Here is a 23,197-nt window from a genome sequence, read left to right on the forward strand (position 1 = left end):
AAACATCATCAAACAAACATCGCCCATAGAACCCGAAACAGAGGCCACCAGGCAGTTTCTCAACAAGTGGCCACGAAAGGCTTAACAATTTTATACTCAGTTACACATTACACACCTCTATACATATTGATTTACAAGTGACCACGACAGACTATTGGCAGATCATTATTGTAATTATAACATACTTTGAAACTTTGTCAAGATCTGCGTAAATATTTGTGCAGCTTTGCGCAGTTAGTTCTTCGTTATAGTTAACTGCATCATGTGTGAAGCTACTATTAACATTGCCCTCCCGGTCATTAATATACAACGTGCGCAGCAAGGATCCCAACGCACTTCCCTGGGGCACAGTCAAGTTTACTTCTGCATTCGTCGATAACTCTCCATCCAAGAAAACATGCTGCATGCTCCATATCAAGAAATCCTCACTCTAGCCGTATATTTCAATTGATACTCCATGTGATATTACTTTCGTTAGTAAGTATTGGTGTGGTACTGCGTAAATGCGTTTCCAAAGTCATGAAATGCTGCCTCTACCTGACTGCCTTAAAGCCGTCTGCACACGTGCCGTGCATCCGAACGTTGAGCGTGCCGAGTTTCTGACGTCATAGAGTGGAATAGCACGTTCGGGAGTCTTTCCGAACATGCAGAGCAATATCTAGCATGTCAGATATTCTGAGCGTGCGTCTGAGCTTTACCAATGAGATGGCACAACGCCACCTATGTACACGCATGCCGTCTCCCTTCAGTACAGAGTTGTGAGGCGCCATATTGGTATTCATTTCAAGTCTATACGTATATATGCCGTTTCTGAGCACCAGCAAATTGAGAATCACTGGAAAACCTGTTGTTAACTGTGTGATTCGTTTCAATAAAATGATGAGAAACATCATATTGTGGCAAAAGAATTATTGTAACTTGCGTATTATGAGAGTATGCTATTTGAAGGCAGTGACAAACTGAAGATCCACCCAAAAAGCCGGCACGGTACCTCGGTCAGAGAGGCGGTCGCCCTCTGTAATAAAATAATTGAGTAAAGGAATCAACAATCAGCTTGAAAGGATGTCATGTGACGACAGCCCAGACCAAACGCAACGAACAACACCGAGCGAAATAAAAGAAGAAAAAGAAGCGAACTGACTAGCGTCACTGATCCGTGTCAGGTTGTATGTTAGGGCAGTTGTTCGAGTCTCGACATTTCCTAATTTTCTTCCCTAACATTTGCGTTTTTATTAGGGTCTAATACTTTATTATTAGTTTAATACAAGTATATACCATAATATATGATGTTATGTAAATATAATTTCACCTTTTTTGAGGCGTGACTTTGTTCTCTATTGGCTTAATCTACAGGACAGCTTGCGCTGCTTGTATAAAGATGTTTTGCTCCTTTCTCTTTTACGCTTAGTAATTCACATGTTGCAAAGATTCTGCCACTGGGCAGGAACAGTGATCAAGTAAGACTGACCTTGGCGTTTTACTAGAATGTGGGAATGATGAAATAATGTTTATCTTATGTGGAGAAGTATTGAAAATTTGTATCGCACTGTTTTTAATGGACCTTTTATAAGCATGTGTTCTTACTGATTGGACATGGTACTTTCCTTTTCGTGGACAATGGAGGAACTGTGAGTTTTAATACAGCTAACGTGGGAATTTAAGGCGCGCCCGTTAGTAAAAAGTGTGATTTACGAATTGAAACAACCCGCAACTGCCGCTGGAGTGCGATGTGACCGCATATACCACGTTGGGACCCACGTACCGCATGCACAAGTCGCATCATTTCTGAGCGTTCATCAGCACGTTGAACTTAGCACGCTCAACGTTGACGTTCGACAGCGCGGTCCGTGTGCCAACGGCTTAATTCTTGGCTTTCAGTACGTCACCTGAGAAACAAAGTTGGGTTTCGTATAACCGATGTTTTTTTGAATCCACGCTAGTTGGCATGCGGGAGTTCATTCTGTTATAGCTACTTCATTAATATTATGCAAACTGAAGGTGGATAGGGGAGAAAGGGAAGGAACTGACGAAATCGGCAGCATCGGGCATCTGGCAGACTCGGAAGCGACGAGTGAAAATGTATGGACTGGGACGCGAAGCCGGTATCTTCTGCTTATTAGACAGTTGCGTTAGCCTCTGCGCCATCCGGATACATTGTTTATCTTGTTCATCGTAAATGTGCGGACTATCTCAAGACACTCCGCAGCCGACCCACATTCCCACCTAGCGCCACGCATCCACAGTCTCGTCCAAGTCCTCCATGATCGTTAATTTTTAGATTCCCGCCGGAGGTCGAAAGATATTGTCTATCCACACGCAAGGTTGTGGGTTCATTGCACATCGACGTGAAATCAGTTATATGAATGTGCACTCACGTGCCCACATCATTACACAGATGTTACAGGTATTAGACAGTACCTCTGTGACTCTTATCCGCGACACTTCTTGTAGACGGGTGTGGCCTGTGCATTCTGCCAACTACTGGCCACATGTCCTTTTTCTTTCTAGGGAGGGTTTGAGAGAGCTGTTAATTCTGTGTAGAATTTGATTGTGAGTCCACATCGACCCAATTTTATACACTCACACTTGAGTGCTTGACGGAGGGTTCATCAGACTACTTTCAGACTAATTCTGTATCGTTTTATTCTCTAACAGCACATGGGATAAACTTTCACTTAAATCTTTCCGAGAGAGCTCTCTTTTTTCTAATTCCGTTACTATGACCTTGTAGCTGGGAGTCAGCAATATATTTTCGCATTCGGAGGAGAAACTTGGTGATTAAAATTTTGTGAAAAGACCTAACCGCAACGAGAAACACCTTTGCTTCAATGCTTGCAACCACAACCCTTCGTATCATAAACCTGAACTCTCTTCCCTTTCTCGCAATAATACGTTTGTAAGCCGTCACTTATCTTTGCAGTAGTGCTAGAATTAAACTGGATCAGTACACCTAGATGCCCATGTCTAAAGGAAAACATTTGAAAACGGAGTTAAGTAATTCAGTTTCTCTCATTCTTCACGGTCTGGACACAATCTTTGATGCCAGTGACAGTCTTCACACCCCATCAGTATTTCTTAGAGTTTCGTGTGAACTGGTTCGATGACATAATGCAACAGTAGTCATTAAATGCTACACACATTGCCCCATTTGAAAGACAGAGACCTTTCATTCAGCATCTCTCCTGTGTTTCGTACGTATTATGAGTAGTGACCATTTCTTTAGAACTTTCTTTACAGACTATATATACAGTGGGGAGAGCCTTCCATCAGTAACTGTTCTACTAGGTATATATGTGTCCAATGCCTCGTCAACTATTCTTCTAAACTTGAACAACACTTCCGTCCTTTCCTACCCAGAGCTTAATGGTTCATGTTTCCCATGAGATATGACACTACGGCTTCTTTCCTTGGTAGTCTGGTTTGGTAGTCAGTGTTAATCAGTGTCATAAGCCCAAGAGAATGCAAGTTTGGTCCTCATATAAATCATTTCAAAATTGATAAAAACAAATTGATAACCATGGTCCCTAATTCGGCTAATAAAGAACCCGAAAATCGTAAATACCGATTTTTTTGTGAAGGAGTTAACGTAAACAAAGGAAGTAGCCTAAGCTTCTATAACAGTTTGTGCTTTATTTCACAAATTTTATTGTTCACTTCATCTCAGTGTTAAAGTACATATCATTCAGTTTTTTAGAATTAATTATGAACACGCCATAATATTAATTTTTTTAAGACTCTTGACCATAAATTTGGTATTTTGTGTTTATTTATTTTATTGACTCATGTGGCTCAGAACTTGGTACATTTGTTTCTTTGGGTCTTATTAGTTGGCACCATTTTTACGACTTGTGTCTCAAGCGCCTTCAGGGTAACTGTGTAATGCTGATGTGTGTAAGGATCGCGTTTCGAGTGCAGTGTCGTGTTTGTGCTGTTAACGATGGAGTTGATACTGACAGACCGAAGAGTGGGCGAAACCTGGTGCCAGCACTTAAGCAGTTTCTTTCGAACAGCTCCAAGGACGCCAGCGTGGTTAACACTATCATCCTGTCTACGAATCACTATCAACAGTGTCACATGCCCTCACTACACGATAACTTAGAAAAAACACGGTTCATTCAGCTCTGCGCAAGGCAAAATAATAATATCGTTAGCAGCAGCAGTACAGCACGGGGGAAAGGAAATGTATAAAACTTATTGCTCAAAAGTCCTGAGTGTGCATAGTCAGAACTTTAAATTAAAATCGTACACTATAGATCTTTTCAAAAGCGAGAGCTCAGCAAGCGTTGCTCAACGTGTAATTGCTGTTTCTGGTGCCGATAACATTAGAATATTAACTTACTCTGCATATATCCATTCACTGATGTGGAATGCAATAATTTTTTGGGACAATTCCACATACAGACATAAAGTATTCATTGTACACAACATTCTGCAAGGACAGTATCTGATTTTCATCCTCGAACTTCATGAAGACAACAGTTAAATAAATTAAGTATACAGAAAACAACTGTGACATTTTAAAATTTTGGGCTGCGACATGAACTATGATTATGATAATGACACAGATGAAAAGCTGCACAAATCTAAAGTAATACGTAGATCAATAAACAGAACAGTTAATCATAAAACACAAAAAAATACCAAATTCTGATTTTGTAAAACTGTGGCGATACCGTTAGTATTCTAAGTAAATAAGGGTCGGATAAGAAAAATGACAGTAAAATGCAAACGGCAGAAATGAGGTTCTTGAGGAGAGTAAATGGTTTCACAAGAAGGGTTTTAATAAAGAAATATGTTCGCAATGAACTGATTGTAGTGTATGCTATTAATGGGAAAAAACACTTTACTAGAATGAAAGAGGAAAGACTATCCAACGAAATCCTGAACCACAACGAGAAAGGAAGAAGAGTCAGAGGTTGACCAAGGGAACGATTGACATGATATTTGTAAGACAGAACAGTCACATGGCTAATCTTTGTACGTAAGATGACGACGATTGAAGACGGCCTCAACGTATTTACTCCCTCACGTTCTTTATTGTGAAGAGCCAGGACAATTACAAAGTAATAGCATCATTTATAAATTATACTATTATTATTATTATTATTATTATTATTATTATTATTATTTATTTTATGGCCTTCATTGTACCACTCTAGTCAGTTATACAAAGATTTATAATTGTTGTTGTTATTCAGTGCTACGATTCTGTGCAACAATAATTCAATAAGAGAATTCAATATTACAATGTTTACACAAGGAGTATTACAGTTTATTATTATCTGAAGGATGTTCTGCTCTTCTGGATTCCCAGTACTTCATCTTTTTTTCACATGTTTTCTTTCTTTCTTCAACTGAAACAACTCTTGCTACAATCTTTTTATTGATCTTCGTTTGTAGTCTGGTGTGTGTGTATTGCGATATTCTAGTTTCCTGTTTTTGTTTTTTACGACATTTACTGTAATTTGGAGCTCTCTTATACCTTCCTTAACTTCTGTGATTGACTTAATGTTGCTCTTACTATTCCATAATTTTCCTATTATTCCCCTGCTAATACTGTTTTATAATGTTCTCGTCAGATGTCCAAAGAAAGAAATACGTTTCTTCGTGCTCTTTACTTGTCCTATTTTCTTGTAAGCTTTTGCATTTGACGCCATACTCCAATGCCCATTTACATAATACTGTTTATTTATGTATTCCTTAATTATTCTTCTTTCCATCTTTAGTATTTTGTCAATTTCTGCATTATTAGTTGAAATATAATACTAGGGTCATAATTAGCTTCCACTAATCACAACTTAACCCTGCTCTTCCACAGAAAAGAACTAAGTATAGAGCCATAAAAATGCTTGACCATCTCTTGTTTGAATTAAGGGTGCCGACAGATCCCGAAAAAAAAATGGTTCAAATGGCTCTGAGCACTATGGGACTTAACATCTGAGGTCATCAGTTCCCCAGAACTTAGAACTACTTAAACCTAACTAACCTAAGGACAGCACACACATCCATGCCCAAGGCAGGATTCGAACCTGCGACCGTAGCAGTCGCGCGGTTCCAAACTGAAGCGCTTAGAACCGCACGGCCACACTGGCCAGCGATCTCGAAAATTTTAAAGACAATTTGAAGTAGTTTCACAATGCGACCACTTCTGCTCTATAGACGTGTAAAAGCGGCTAGTGAACGGCCACTAGGGTGAGTGGTGGAACTGCGTTGAAAGTGTAAGGAGCCAATAGTTCCCCACCCGGCTAGGGCTAGCAGTGTGAAGCGGTTGGTGGAAGCCTGGTAATCGTCCGATATATCGACATGAAAGTATCATTGACTAAACATACATTTTAATAGTGAACCAATAACAATAGTCGTAATGGCGTTCTGCGGTGGCAACGCCCTCCTCGAAGTGTGCTGGGTACATCACGTCTGCAGGCACTGAGGTAAGCAGGTGGCGTGCGGTCGCCGGCGGCCACCTATGTTGTTCACCCGGATAAATCGGCGTCTACGTCTGTATACAAGAGACCGTACGGTGCATGGCGGAAGGTACACTGTACCACCACTTGTCACTCGCAGATAGAAAGAGGGAGAAATGTCTATCTATATGCCTCCGCATGAGTCCTAATTTTCGAATCTTATGTTCGTGGTCCCTACGTGGAATGTATGTGGGCGGCAGTAGGATCGTTATGCAGTCAGCTTCAAATGCCAGTCCTCTAAAGTTGCTCAGAAGTGTTCTTCGAAATGAATCAGTAATAACAGTGACGAAAGGTGCTTGTGGCGGCCTGGGCTGTGTGAATGTTGACTGGACGTAGTTTCTCAGCTCACAAGGAAACTGTTAATCACGGATATTGACGAGTCTTAAGCATGATGTAGACTGACCTGTCGTGAATACCTGGAAAGCGATTTTCATGCGACAGCCTCTACTTTATGCAAAAATCAAAGTTGAAGTTTCATGAGTACGTCGTATCCCTATACACATTAAATATTTTGACCTAGCGGAAGTAGTGCAGCGGCCGAGATTCATGGTTATCACGCTGGTGCTACAGGTTGAAATCCTTCTCATGTTCTCATTTTTTCTCAGTTCCATTGTAAACAGTATCATTAAACAATATATGTCATGCAACATTATTCAAAGTGCTCATTTTCTCTGTAATAATTCATTAATAAATAGATCATTACAGCAAACATTTTTCAAATATCTGATCCGTTTGTTGCCGGCCGGAGTGGCCGAGCGGTTCTAGGCACTACATTCTGGAACCTCGCAACCGCTACGTTCGCAGGTTCGAATCCTGCCTCGGGCATGGATGTGTGTGATGTCCTTAGGTTAGTTACGTTGAAGCAGTTCTAAGTCTAGGGGGCTGATGACCTCAGATGAATGTTTGAAACATTTGACAAAACGTATGGGGGAGAAGTTGTTTCAGGATTTCTTTACATATTGTCGATATACCTATTGGTGGTTCTTTCACAAAAGAGGTAAAAATCTTGTGCCCAGTGAGATTAGAACTGAAAACAAATACACTCTCGCGCCTGAAGGTTGAAGAATTTACCACTAAGTTGACATGCAACTGTCTCAAACAGCGCTCTCTTATTGTCCCAAGGGTATCTAAGACAGAGAATTCGCAACATAAATGGCGAAACAAGTTGCAGTTTCAATTGGAACGAGCTTCCTGAACTCGAAGCCATAAATTTCCCATCTCGGTGTCATCCTTTAAGTGAGAATAATTCAGAATATTTAACATAAAGACAAGGAAATATCAAGTGAATTTACCGGGATAAATTTGAACGAAACAAGGAAGTAAATCGACAGTCACATAGTAGACAAACGTATTTTACCATGTTGCAAATTCTCCATTGGATAAGCGACAGGCAGAATATGTTTCCTCAGGCGATGTGCTACTTGACTGAGCTCGCCGGCGCCGGAGAAACTCGCTCTTCGAATACACGGCATTGCCGGCTGCCACTGCATTGACTGGAAGCGGAAATACCTTGTATAGCGTAATGAGTTTTATTCACATTTCTGTAACTATGATTTAGATGTACAGCATAATTACGAATAATATTCAGATACACTGACTGCAATTCTAACATCAAAATAAAAAACAGGAAAAATTATTTCAGCCGTTCTGTTCTTCTGTACGCCTCACAGATATTTTTGTTTTTCTGCCTGAAGCAAACTGCATCATCTAAAATGCATTCACTGGAAGCGGTTCGCTTTTTTAGCATCACCAGATGGTATTAACATTGTACGAAAGTAATATTTATGTTAGTATTATATACTTGACAATACTTTTCCTTACGAATGCTTCCATGGGCACCACCTACAATACACAATAACACAAATAAAAAGAAAACGTAGCTCTACCTGTGGATGTTTGCCTCTTATAATCAAATGTCACATGCTGAAAATAACATATGGATTCAAATCACAAAAGATAGCCGCGTAAGGTAACTTTTTGCAAGGACTGAAAAATACGACTCAAAAGCCGCGAAATTAACTAAACAAGTGAATCATTGCAGTGCAGTTCAACTCTAGGTTCCGAGGTTCCGATAACATGAAATTAGAGGCAGCTGTAGTGAGAATGTGACACAAGGAACAAAAAGTGGCGACAGTAATGCGTCAAATATGTCATTCTTAAGCAAAACTGTTAGTTATTCTATAAAAAATAACGAGACAAAAAGTATCGCCTACCGATAATGATTACAATCTAACTGCTGGTGATACATCGTCAATAATATCTATAAGCACCTGATGTACGAACTTCTCAATTTAAGACAGCTTAACACAGAAAGGACCTTGATTAACAAGAAGGGGTCACCCTAGGTGAGCTTGGGTTAGAATTTCTTTTCAGGATTTCACCCACTACATTAATACGTGAATTATCGAGCTGTAATTGATAAAAAAGACTGCTGTTTTAAATATTACGGCATTTGTGGCCGGATATGACTCAGTGGCCAATGTTAACTGTAATTTCATTTCATCTTGGAGACTATTGGAAAGGCTTTATAACGCTGTCAAGATAATCGCTGCACACATCAGTTTGTCTCATGAGACAAAAGTTCATCGAACCTTGCTTCACTAAAAAGTTGAGAGTCACATAAATAGTGTAAAACCAGAAGGACAAATAGGCATGAAGACCAGACACCTCATTCTTTACATCACCATGGAATAACCTGAAACAGTCAAGCATTGGTAAGGTAATGCATGTGGATATAGTACAAGGAGGAGTCTTCAGTAGGTTGCTTTCTGACACAGTCGATGCTTTGCTTGATAAAAGAAGGGCAAAAGTAAATGGACACTCATTTTGTCTTAGATGCCAACAGTAGTCGTTCCTGAGACAATGACGATCAAAGTTTGATGCTTCTACATCAGTTCGCATTCATATGCCAAGCGAGCTGGTAGAGTGGTGGTTAACAGCAGAACTTTTAAATACAATAAAATTGCAATTTACCTTGTATAACATTATGTAGCTAAAATTAATTGAAAACGAAAAACATATAAATTCTAGTACATCAGTTTTTGCTTTGATTTTTGACTTTTGTATTTCAAGAGAAGCAGGAAGTTCAGCAGCGTGATATTTATCATAAAATCTTTCAAGCCATAAAAAATCGAAAAGTCCACCAGCAACGCGACCCAGTAATATTTTTTGACGTGAATATCATTAGGAAAAACAAGTTCGTTAACTTCTAAATACCTCACGATCTAGTGATAATTTTGCGGCATATCAAATATATCAAAGTTTTTTCTAGAAAGTTGGTGACTGTAATATTTTACGGATGCAGGAGTATATTTTATCAATTCCATCGCTCCCGCTCGTGAGTTCCGTTTTCTGTGCGATGAGAACAGGGCTCTTTTATAACGGGCGAATCTAATTTTTCAACTGTCAGTAAAAGTATACATCGTAGGGTTGACAGAACGGCATACGCTTTGGCGTGACCGGTTTCCACCATCGCCACTGTCACCTCGATTTTAAGACGCCAGGCATCGAGTACCAGTGTCTCTACTTCTACTGCGATTCCAGGTTCCTCACGGGGGGATGATCTGCCACTTCATTCTTCAACATTTATACTTATCTGATCACGTTGGGACCATCTGTGTCGCCCAACCACTGGGTCACATGATGAGGCATTGTTGTCGTGCGCGTTCACCTACTCGGCATAGCTTGTTACAGTGTTACTGCCTTTCAAATGCAGACAGCAAATTACTACACAGTACTCCACTTTACCACTAACACTTGCCACAAGATAGCCTATAGGTTGTTCCCAGAACTAATAATTCACTCTGAAAAAGTTCGTACGCTGTATTCAAACTTCCCAAGTGATTAAAACGCTGTCCCGATCTTGTTTCGGTCTGGGACAGGAAGCATACGTTACTGATAGTGGTCAGTGTCTTAGAGACTGAGCTAGTCAGGCATACCTCGAGATTTAATTCAAACCTGGTATTGGGAATGGATGCTTTGAGATGATCCGGCACAGAAAGCACTCCCGGCATCATATGGCTACCAGACCCGTGCAGGTAAAAAGTTTAAATCTGTCAGAAATTTTGTGTACAACGTGCACTTAGCTGCAGCGCAGAAGCTTCAGACCTGTTCCAGACTGAAATGTTCAGAAACCTTTGCACCATCGTTCTAAACTATTCTGAGGTGAAAAAATCGTGCGATAGCGATATGCAGTTGTAGGGGTGGCACCGACATCGCACATACAAGATGTAAAAGGGCAGTGTATTGGCAGAGTTGTCATCTATACTCCGTTAATTCATGTGCAAAGATTTCCGACGTGACTGTGACCGCACAACTGGAATCAACAGACCTTGAACGCGGAATAGTAGTTTGAACTAGACGCATGGGACATACCATTTCTGAAATCGTTAGGGTGTTCAATATCCGGGGATCCACAGTGTCAAGTGAGTGACAAGATTGCCAAATTTCAGGCATTACCTCTCACTTTCGACAATGCAGTGGCCGACGGCTCTCACTTAACAACCGGGAGAAGCGGGGTTTGTGTACAGCTGCCATTCTAACAGACAAGCAACACTGCGTGAAATAACCACAGAAATAAATGTGGGACGTATGACGAATGTATCCGTTAGGACAGCGCGGCAAAATTTGCCGTTATTGGGCTATGGCAGCAAACAACCGCCACTAGTGCGTTTGCTAACTCAACGACATCGCCTCCAGTGCCTTTCCTGGGCTCGTGACCATATCGGTTTGACCATATGGAAAACTGTGATCTAGTCAGATGAGCTGGTAAGAGCTTTTGCTAGGGTTTTAGTGTGGCGTAGACCCCACAAAGCCATGAACCCAGGTCATCATCAACAAGGTACTGTCTAAACTGGTGGTGCCTCCGGAATAATGCGGGCTGTGTTTACATGGAATGGACGGGGTCCTCTTATCTAACTGAACCGATCATTGACTGGAAATGGTTGTGCTCGACTACTTGGAGACCATTTGCAGCGATTCATGGACTTCATGTTCCCAAATGACGATGGATTTTTTGTGGATGACAATGCGCGATGTCACCGGGACACAACTGTTTGCGATTGGTTTGAAGAACATTCTCGACAGTTAGAGTGAATGATTTAGCCACTCAGATAGCCGACATGAATCCCATCGAACATTTGTGGGACATAATCGAGAGGTCAGTTAGTTTACAAAATCATGAGCTGACATCACTTTCGCCATTACGGACGGCTGTAGACACAGAACGGCTCAGTATTTCTGCAGGGACTTCCAACTACTTGTTTGAGTCCACACCACTACATCGGGCAAAAGGAGATCTGACACGATATTAGGAGGTATCCCAAGACTTTTGTCCCTCAGTGTAAATTTTAAACATGTCGGCAGTAAAGCAATATTTTTCCCAACTCGTTTGGGCCATCGGTAGAACGCGTTGCTTGTATTTTTGCTTTGCTGTTGTCGTCTATCACTTCTGGCGTCCTCGGTAAAGTTTAGTAGCCGTTTTTTTGTTTTTAGCTTGAGCTTTTCTGTTAGCCCAGTATTCCTGAACACTCTTGCGTTCCTCCGGCCGTTTTCTGGTCTCACTGTGGTTAACCTCTGTAAGTGATGTTAGGAAGAGTCTGATATCAATAGCTAAATGGTAGTCATCCATGTTAGTTATTATGTCTTGCGTAATATGAACTTTTGCAAGGTCTCTCTCTATTTGCTTTATCCATCGGGATCTGCTGACTTCATCATTATTGGCTACTTATGGGGAAGACTGTGAGGCCCCCATTCTATACAGGTGGGCACGAAAAACTAGTCGTCATCTTCTGATGGCATCGGTGGGCTTCGTCTCACATATATGCTTAAATCATTGGTCCCACTTTTTTCGTAGGAATTTTCTTTCTTGCAATTCGAGGACTCTTGTTAGTGTTTTGTTGGTTAAAGAACTGATGCTCTAACTAATACGGTACATTGTCTCAGTTTAATACCCAAAGATAGCAGTTTCGAAGCAGATATTTTTCTGCACGCATAGTTTGTCCTATCTGGTTGATTTTCCTTCGTTCGAGAGCTACCGTTTCACTGAGATCACCTACAGTCATTCTACAACGTACTTTATAGTTTTGTCTTTCTTGATATTTTTGATAGCATTGACATTCGTAGCTTTAGGGGAATCTTTAATATTTTTAATGAATTACGTCTTCCGATGTTGATCAATAGGCTGTTTTCTCCTCTGTTGAGCGCAATGCATTGAAAACTCTTGTATGTTTGCCAGTAACATCAGGCATCAGCAAAAGCCAGCATGGGATGTTTGTCTGCTTTGATCACCATCCTTAATCTGGTGTTCGCTGCTAGAGATCAGATCCAATCACTGACGATTTTTTCCGATACTTTTAAAGAATACACTTTAAAAACTGTCTCCGTACCTTACCCTGTAGCCTCTTGATACAGAAACTGTCTGAGAGTTTCCTTCTAAACTTTATTTCGGATTTGGTGTTGTGCAGAGTGGCCTGCACCAACGTTACAGTTTTTCCTTTAATTCTCTTAGTATCTCAAAGAATGTGATTCTACGCACGAAGTCGTATGCCCTCCGGAAGTCAACGAGGTTAGCTACCCGCTGTTTGGTTCTTTTCTTGGTGTGTTGGATGGAGGTCTTGTGGTTTTGTATTTGTTCAATAGAGAATCTCACCTTTCTGAAACCTGCTTGGTATTCTCTTCACTCGCCGTTCATTGTATCGATACGTGTCTTTCGAGGAGCATGGGGTGTAATTTAGTTACTTTTTTTCATGTTCCGTAATTTTTATTCGTGACAATTCGCCATGATGTGGGAAGTGTCAGCTACTGTACAATAAGATTCATTTTCTCTGCGAAAATTTTGCTATCGATAGTCATTTAGATAACCTTAATCTACAGCAAAGTACGATAAATGAAACCCAACCACATAAACACTATCAACTTAGAAATTGTAAGGCTAATGATCAGTCCGACAAGACGAATCGTTTCGGAATGTGTGCCGGAGAATCGGCGGAAATGAAGGCACCGCTACGTAATACGTACAGCTGGTAAGAAGAAGTGTCAGGCGAAGAGTGACCTTCGGCGAGGCACTGTGGAAGTTGGTAGAACATTGTCCCAGCCATGGGAAATTGTTGTCATTGATAAGCGGCCCCAAGAGTCGATTATCATGAAAGACCAATATCTAGATCTATATCTACATGGATACTCTGCAAATCATAGTCTCGTATAACGTGCGGAAAGAACGAAGACCTAAATCTTCCCGTACGAGTTCCGATTGCTCTTATTTTATCGTGGTGATCGTTTTTCCCTATGTAGCTCCGTGTCAACAAAATATTTTCGCATTCGGAGGAGAAAGTTGGTGATTGGAATTTCGTGAGAAGATTCCGTTGCAACGAAAAACGCCTTTCTTTTAATGACGTCAGGCCAAATCCTGTATCATTTCTGTGACACTCTCTCCCATATTTCGCGATAATACAAAACGTGTTGAACTTTTTCGATGTACTCCGTCAGTCTTATCTGGTAAGAATCCCACACCGCGCAGTAGTATTCTAAAAGATGACGGACAAGCGTAGTGTAATCAGTCTCCTTAGTAGATCTGTTACATTTTCTAAGTGTCCTGCCAATGAAACGCAGTCTTTGGTTAGCCTTCCCACAACATTTTCTATGTGTTTCTTCCAATTAAAGTTCTTCGTAATTGTAACACCTAGGTATTTAGTTGAATTTACGGCTTTTAGATTAGACTGATTTGTCGTGTAACTGAAGTTTAACGAATTCCTTTTAGCACTTATGAGGATGACCTCACACTTTTCGTTATTTAGGGTAAACTGCCAATTTTCGCACCATTCAGATAGCTTTTCTAAATCGTTTTCCAATTTTTTTTTTTTTTTTACCTTCTGATGGCTCTAATGGCTCTAAGCACTATGGGACTCAACATTTAAGATGATCAGTCCCCTAGACTTAGAACTACTTAAACCTAACTAACCCAAGGACATCACACACATCCATGCCCGAGGCAGGATTCGAAGCTGCGACCGTAGCAGCAGTATCTGATGACTTTATTAGTCGATAAATCTGCAAACAACTTACGACGGCTACTCAGATTGTCTCCCAAATCGTTTATATAGATAAGGAACGGCAAAGGGCGTATACCACTACCTTGGGGAACGGTAGAAATCACTTCTGTTTTACGCGATGTCTTTCCGTCAATTACGAACTGTGACCTCTCTGATAGGAAATCACAAACCCAGTCACATAACTGCGACGATATTCCATAAGCACGCAATTTCACTACAAGCCGCTTGAGTGGTACAGTGTCTAAAGCCTTCCGGAAATCCAGAAATACGGAATCGATCTGAAATCCCTCGTCAATAGTACTCAACACTTCATATGAATAAACTGCGGGAAAAATCATTAAGACTCTTTTCACGTGGTGTTGTACCGCAAGCCGAAAGGGAACTTAGTGTTGCAAGAATGATTCAGTCTGTAATTAACATTAATACGAGAGAAATAAGTTGAACTACCAGTCAGTATGTTGTATGTGATAGTACTGTATATGGTTGATGTGTGAGCACAGTTTTAGTTGTGTGTTTTTTTGGGAAAACATAAGGCAAACTCTCGTCGTGTTGACAAATTTACTAGAGATTTACCAAAGCTGCGAGTAAAGAAGCCGCCGTAGAAATGAAAAGAAGTGCTGAGCACAAATGATCAACTGAATATTACCAGTGGCTGTGGAAACACGATTTGTTAAGAGGATTTGTTGAGAAGGAAAATTTTTCCCAGTATTATTTTTTAATTTGTTGTGTGATGGATCAAATGAGTAATATTTATGAGTGAGAAACGAGGAAAGTTCAGCAAACTAATTGCTACATGAGACGGACTGGATTACCTGTAGCCAAAAAGGAATAGTTAAAGTGTGGTATAGTGGCTGCCTGATAAACGTAAGCAGTTTGTTTAGTGTATTTATTTATTGTTACATAGTTACTAGGGGGTGACTCGAGAGTAAATAATCTGGTAATATTACGTTGCTAGTTTGTATGTGGTAATTCAACGGACTAATGGTCGTGTGTAAACAGAAGAGAAACCGATGGGCTAATCATGCGATTGTCACTTAGATTAAGTAAGCACCCCATGAATCTAGTGGATTAAGCTCACAATTCTAAGGAAAAAAGCTGAACGAACTGTATAGAATTGTCAGTTTAATTGATGTATGTCAAATCTTTATAGAATTACGATGAAGTGAGGTCCATAGGCCGATTCTACTGACTAGGGGAGGTGGCACCACCGCTTACTAATGACAGAGGTCATGGACCAGGGCCAGACCAACACCGACCAGATACTGTTTCATCAGGGGCTGTCTGCTAATACAACTAGGACGCAGGGCAGTTACCACACCGCCCGGCCAGCCGAGCAACCAGAGTTGTGATATCGTCGGCGCAGCAGAAAGGCAGAGTCGCAGAGGCACGAGTGCTCGGGCTACTTCAAGCCTGAGCCCTAGTTTGTTGTGGCTTACACGAGTTTCTTTTATTTATCCGAGTCCAACGAACACTAAAACACAATGAAATAAAAATTACAATCTAATATAAACTACAGAGGATTTGACACTTCATGAATCCAATAGTCAGCAACCAGAGTAGCAAGTTTGATTACTACAAACAAGTCTTTCATGTCACAGCGTTCTATCTGGTTACAGAGCAACAAGTGTTCAGGATCCTGCCTTGCCCCGCTTTCACAACATTAATAATCACTTGTCTGCCCCGATAGCTGAGTGGTCAGCGTTTCGGATTGCCGTCCTACGGGCGCGGGTTCGATTCCCGGCTGGGTTGGAGATTTTATCCGCTTAGGGACTGGGTGTTGTGTTGTCTTCATCATCATTTCATCCGCATCTGGAGCGCAGGTCGCTAAATGAGGCGTCGAATGTAATAAGACCTGCACCAAGGCGGCCAGACCTGCCCCGCAAGGGGCCTCACGGCCAATGACGCCAAACACTCATTTCCATAATCACTTATACCCACTTCTCCAAATTAATCTTGCACCTTGCCACCCCTGTTCTCAACCTATTGACGGCTTTCCAGGACGGCTCCTGTTGGAGATGGTAACCTGATGGTAGCTTCTCTTTTGCTGACCATAATCCTACAGCAGGCTTTGTTCTCCACAGCTCAGTACGGCGGGCTTGGAATTGGTGCAGTTGTAAGTAGAAAGCTTCTTCTGGATTTCAGACGTGATGGATAGATGTGAGTTGCAAACAATGGACGCCCTGGATCTGTTTCTCACTTCTTCTTTTCATTCTCAGCTGCTATCTGCCTGCTTACATCTGGAGGTGCTACTCCCACGAGTGGAAATATCTAGTTGACCCGTGGTTGATATTAGGTACACTGTTATTCTACGGCCTGTCTCATGAAGAGCCACATCAGCTAGATTAGCACCTGCGGAGTTCCTCCAGACTGGAGCGGCGTACTCCACAGCAGAGAAGCCGGCCGGGGTGGCCGAGCTGTTCTTCTGGAACCGCGCGGCCGCTACGGGCGCAGGTTCAAATCCTGCCTAGGCCAAGGAAGTGTGTGATGTCCAGGGTTAGTTAAGTTTAATTAGTTCTAAGTTCTAGGGGACTGATGACCTCAGAAGTTGAGTCCCATGGTGCTCAGAGCCATTTGAACCTAAGAGTTGGGGATGGGCACAGTGATTTAGATTGCGTCCCTCCCAGGTGATGCTCAATTTTCTTCTTGCCTCCTTACTGCGTAGGTGGAACGCACACTTTCGTGTTTTATTCGCGTTGGGTTTCAAGCGGTTGTCGTCACAGTAGAGCGAAAGTCCTTCGAGAGCAGATGTTAGCTTGGATTCTATTTCTTCAAATGTCGTTCCCAGGGCAGCAACAGTTGTGTTCCAGGGTTCAGTGGCTGAACATTGGTATATATGTTATATAATATTGGAACCAGCACTCTTCCCTGGGGAAGGCAATTTTTCCCCATTCTTCTTAGACTCTTTGCCATTTAGAATGACAAGAAATCGTCAGTTCTCCAGCAGACACTGAATAAACTGCTTCAGTCTGAAGGTCTTAGTTTTTGTATACATCGACTAATTGATGCCTTGCCAAAACAAATACACCCCTAGCCCGTATTGATGTCCTTTATTTTTTGACAGCTGCATCGTTCAAATGGAGGTCTACACCGGTCTACCAGTCGACATGAATCTACAAGCTGCCACTAACCATAGGTCTGCTGCTGACCCTAAGTGCGATGTTTTGGACTGTCCAGCCGGTGGGCAACGCCGAGTTGCTTACTGCCTCCTACCCTGCAGGGGCACTGTTTGAGACGGGGCGGTGCAGACATGCAACCGCCTTTGCCTGCGCGAGGTTACTGTCCCTGTCCGCCTACCTTGCTAGGGCATACGCTGCCGCCGAGAACTGTGCTCCTCTTTCCTATACAGGTTCTACTGCGGGATTCGGCGCCCTGCCCTGACAATGGCGCCAGTTAATCGCGGACTTTGATGAGCCTAAGGTACGTTGTGCAGGGACCTGTCCTGAGTACCAATCTAGCAGATTTTCAGGCGACGGCCCCTAGTTTCCGGCAAAATCGTTGTTGAAGTTTTATGCGTACCTCCTATCTCCATAACATTATTCATTTTTCAACCAGACGAAAGTAGCACAGCGATGAATGGAATGCTGACAGCAGCCACGCTCGTGATGCTGGTTCAAATCCTGCCCGTGGACATTTTTCCAATTTCATCTTACAGAATATGTTTAAATAATATACGTCAAGCAACATTATTCAATAAGTCATTTTCGCCGCAGTAATTTAATTAAAACAATCATTATAGCAAACTTTCTTCAAATATGTATCTCTTCTGTGGTACATAGTTAAAATTCCAGATTACTGGACAACGTTCGCTTGATTCTTGGGGAGGGCAGACTGATTAGCTGATCAACTGCTAAACAATAAAATTTTTGTTGATGAAGAAAACCGTACACCTGCACCGTAAAAATTGTCTCATTCAAATGTAGTCAACTTTTCGAGGTCTACATGTTTGTTTTTGCAGGCAGTTTAAAATTTTCATTGAAAAAATCAAGGAATACTCCCATTTTTCTAATGAATAATAGACAAATCACTTCGAGGAAAGATTCCATTAAAATACACTGATGGAAAAAAATCGCAGCACCAAGGAGGTGTCGTGTGACAGAAACGAGAGTTGGTAAGAGTGTTTCTACACCTGAAAGACGATGCATACTAAAATTTCACGCCAGTCGCGTAAGAGTGGCGCTAGGAGCACCACTTTGAGGATGCAAACCAGGTTTGCTTTAAAAACACGCTGTAACGGTCGTGAGCATTAGTTATCTTTGAGGCTGGACGTTAGTCAAGAAGGCTTTAATGCCACATAGACTCCATTATCAGCGTCTCATTCGCTGAACGAGGTCGTGTAACAGGGCTACGAAAGCCTGGATCTTCCTTTTGCGATATTGCTAAATACTTGGGAGGAATGTAGCTACTGTACATGATTGATGGCACTGGCTCCAAACCATCGCCATTTGCGACTTCAGTGGTGTCTAGTGAGAGTTCATTAGAGGGCAGTACGGAGGTGTTTTGTGTTTTATGATGAAAGCTGGTTCTGCCTCGGTGCCAGTGACGGCCGTGTGTTGTTTAGAAAGAGGCCAGTTAAGGGCCTGCAGCCAACCTGTCTGTTACTAGACACACTGGAACTACACCTGGAGTTATAGGCACCCCGACTACAGAACTGTACGTTAGTCTTATGAATCGATATGTTGTGCTGTCATTCGTGAACAGCATTCAGTTGAGTTTTTTTCCGACATGGTAACGCTCGCCCGCATACCGCTGTTGTAACCTAACACACTCTACAATGTGTCGATACCTTACATTGACCTGTTCAATCATTAGATCTGTCTACAATCGAGCACATATAGGACATCAGCGGACGGCAACTCGAGCATTATACACAACCAGCATTAAGGCTGCGTTCACACTGCCGGCCGGGCCGGGCCGGGATGACCCGTACTGGCTCGGCTCGTGCCTAGCCAGCTCAGGCCGACGTGTAGTGCATTCACATTGCGCGCCGCGCCGAGCCGGGACGGCGAAATGGGGGAAAATACACTTCTCCGATTTTCATGTTTTAAAAATTCTTAGCGGTATATAAGACTTCGCCACATCGTTTTATGAACTTATTTTTTTCTTAAAAGCGTTACTAACGTCGTGAAAAAAGAAAAAGTCTACTTTCCGCTTAGCGTGATTTCTTACTTTCGTAACGCTTCCCAACCGATTTTGAAGAAAGTATGCGGCTAAAAAATCTGATTTTAGTACACGTGGTAGTGTGACATCTTAGCTTCGTATTGAATCATTTATCTTTCCATATTTCTTAACAGTCATTGTGAAATGGTGCTATTTGTCAACGTTGTGCACTCGATTTACAAATCTTGAAGTGAAAAAGTTATGTAGCGGGTAGCTTATTGTTAGATCCGTTTTAGACCATACATCGTTGGGAGTGAAATGTAGCTAAAAGAACCAAAAAGCTTTTAAAATGATAATGACACTGATATCTGTCTCTGGTCACAAGTAATGCGAGCTATTCAGTGGTGTCAGTGCCGCGTCCGCAAGCCACGGAGTTCGCGCGGTTTCAGCTTGGTTTACTGTAGTCATATAATGCAGGACAGAAAAAAACTAATTACTAGTGATCAGCGCAGACCTAGTGTCGGTCCCTCGTATTATTTTAATGGTCTCATTGTCTAGATAAATCCAAATGTATAAGAATTTTTCCCTCGGCTACTGGACAACCATCTGCTATGCTTTTATATTTGGTCACACGTTGCATCACAATAACAAACTGGAGATTTGTGATACGTTTACTGCAGAAACTGAAGCGCAATTCTGTAGTCTCGTTGTCTACTTTGACAGAAAGTATGTTATATAAGAAACTTACAAATGGGTAGTTGTTATTACCGCCACCAACAAGACTTGAAGGAATGTGTCAGGAACTACCGTACGTCATTTTGGGAGATGAAGCTTACCCCTTATTAGAGAATTTGATGAGACCTTTTCCTCGTAGAAATTTGGACAACGAGAAGATTCTATACAATGATATGCATTCCAGAGCAAGAAAAGTTGTTGAATGTGCATTTGGTATAATGACCAGTAAATGGAGACTACTGGGGAAGGAAATTGAAACATCCATTGACATAGCTGATCACATAGTCAAGTGCATTTGTCTACTTCATAATATTGTCATTGACAGAGAAGGATGCAATGTTGAAGCTGAAAAGTTTTGTAACAATGCTGATATGCAGACAGCTGGTGCCACGTTCAACAGAAATTCCACATTACGTTCGAAAACTGTCAGGAACATTTTTGTTGAATATTTCGTTAAAAAGGCAACTTAAAATAATTAAAAACCTTTCAAAAATAAATTTTGGAATTGAAAGTACTTAGCTATTTACTGTATTTTTGTGTATCTCATTTCATTGCAAATAAAACAAAATTATAAAGGAAAATAATTTATATTTGTGTGTACTATCTGAAACACACGCCTTGGTTACTTCGTTCCATAATCTGGAAACTGCATCATTACTGTCATACTAGCCGAATTTCTGATACCAAGTTGATGGACACAAGTTAATGTCATGTATATGTTATTCTGCATTCATTAAAGTAAGAACATCGCAAAAAGATGTCACAGACAACAGCTTATAGTAACGTGCCACAGCATGACTTTACAATGCATTGTCATCTGGTAGGGACACATTTCCGTCCCTCAGTGACACTCATATCTGTCTCCGTTTACAAGTAAATGCGAACTATTCAGTGGTGGCAATGCCGCGATCGCTGGCAAGCTATTGTTGTAAATGCATGTAAATACGGTAGACAAAATAAATGAAATAAAAGTAATTTCGCATGTATCATTATAATAAACGTAATTTTTCCTCACTGATTGTGATATGTGAGGTAACATCTTAAAATAAAAGACGTGTGCAGTCACACTTGTGATGAAAGCAGAAGGGAGACGTGTGATGCGTGTACTGCAGAAGCTGTAGTGCTGCTCCACAGGCTCGCGCCTGCGGTCGGCTCGCGCCGGCAATATTAAACACTCGGGATGTCGCCGGCTCGGCTCCGGGAGGCTCGCGCCGTGTCGGCGCGGCCCGGCCACCAGTGTGAACACCGCAGTTCAAAACCATGTGTTTGATATCAAAGCGGGCGGCGGCCCGGCCAGGCTAGGCTCGGCCCGACCGGAATTGTGAACGCAGCCTATACTGTCCCTCTACTGACCGACCAAGCGCAACAGGCATGGAACTCGATCTCACAAACTGACATCCGGCACCTGTACAACACAATGCATGCACAACTTAAAACTCGCATTCAGCATTCTGGCGGTTATTAATGTCCACCATTTCACATTTTCAATAACTTCTATCGCTCTTACATTAAACTGTGATCTTGTAATGTTAATCAGTTTGAGAGGCACCCACATGCCTTGCTCATACTGCGGCATCAAGCAGTCAGGCCTGCAAGATGAGTGGTCTGCCAAGCGAGTGGATTCATTCTTAATTTATCGAGTAACATGAACTCTCGTACTCACAATTTAGTTACAAATTATCCTCCTGTATGAATAATACGCAACGGAAACACGCATCTGACTATCAGTAATTTACAGAACTCTGACTGTACACTACGCACTGGCAACACCACATTTTCTTTTTGTCTTTTATTTAATGGCTTTTGTCAACACATGGCCACCGCACTGATTATGAATGGCGCACACATTATAAATTCGGGACATTATGACAACATACAATTCGAAGGAAAAGTCCACCAATCTTTTTCTTTTCACTATCTTATTTATTCCGATAAATTCTCTAACCTAAACACACAAATTCTATAACCTACAACAATAACACATGAGAAATTCCGCCCTGTGGGCATGGCTTTACATTGGTGAATCTCTATATTATGGTATCGTAATTATTTAACGCTACAGTGCACTTTCTGGATAGGATGGTGGATCTTTTATTATTTCTCACACTTCGACTCTCACAATCATCATCACGAAACTTTCCTCCAGACCGAGCGGTACAGAAGGAACAAGCATAAGCCACTAATCTTTTGAAACTACCTTGCTACTCTCACATGCAAACCACACATGCTTAAATTACATGACATACACTACACTACAACATGAAATGCTACACAGGGAATAGTAACAACATTATCACTTTCAGCTTTCCCACTTTATTTAATATTTATCCCAGTTTCACACGTCACTGCCCCACTTCGTAATTCTACTTTCCTACTATGAACTCTGGAGATATATGCACGTCTTCCTGTGCAATGCAAGCCAAGTGGCGTTGCTGGATAGACGGCCGACTCACCTTGCTTCTCTCCCAGAGTTTGAATCTAGCGTCACACGGAATCATATCACGCAAAGTAATATTAAGAACGTATTCATCACACACGCGAGTCCTCAACTGATACCATGGACGAGTACTTCTCTTTATCCTTTGTCTCACACACAGTTTGAGACTCACACAGTACTCACCACGTGGAAGTACTCATCTCTAATTTCAAATCCTGCACACGCCATTTCTTAAATATTTCAACTTATGGTACACACGCTATTTCTTAAATATTTCAACTTATTGTACACACGCTAGTAATTCAGCTTAACTTAAGCACACAGAAGTATTTCAACTTATTGCTACACGTGGTTTCATTGTGACCGTTGGTCACTTCCGAAGATTACTACAATCCCATTAATATTACCTGCCTGACACT

The sequence above is a fragment of the Schistocerca piceifrons genome, chromosome 8 (genome assembly GCF_021461385.2).
Source record: "Schistocerca piceifrons isolate TAMUIC-IGC-003096 chromosome 8, iqSchPice1.1, whole genome shotgun sequence".
In the NCBI taxonomy this organism is placed as follows: Eukaryota; Metazoa; Arthropoda; class Insecta; order Orthoptera; family Acrididae; genus Schistocerca; species Schistocerca piceifrons.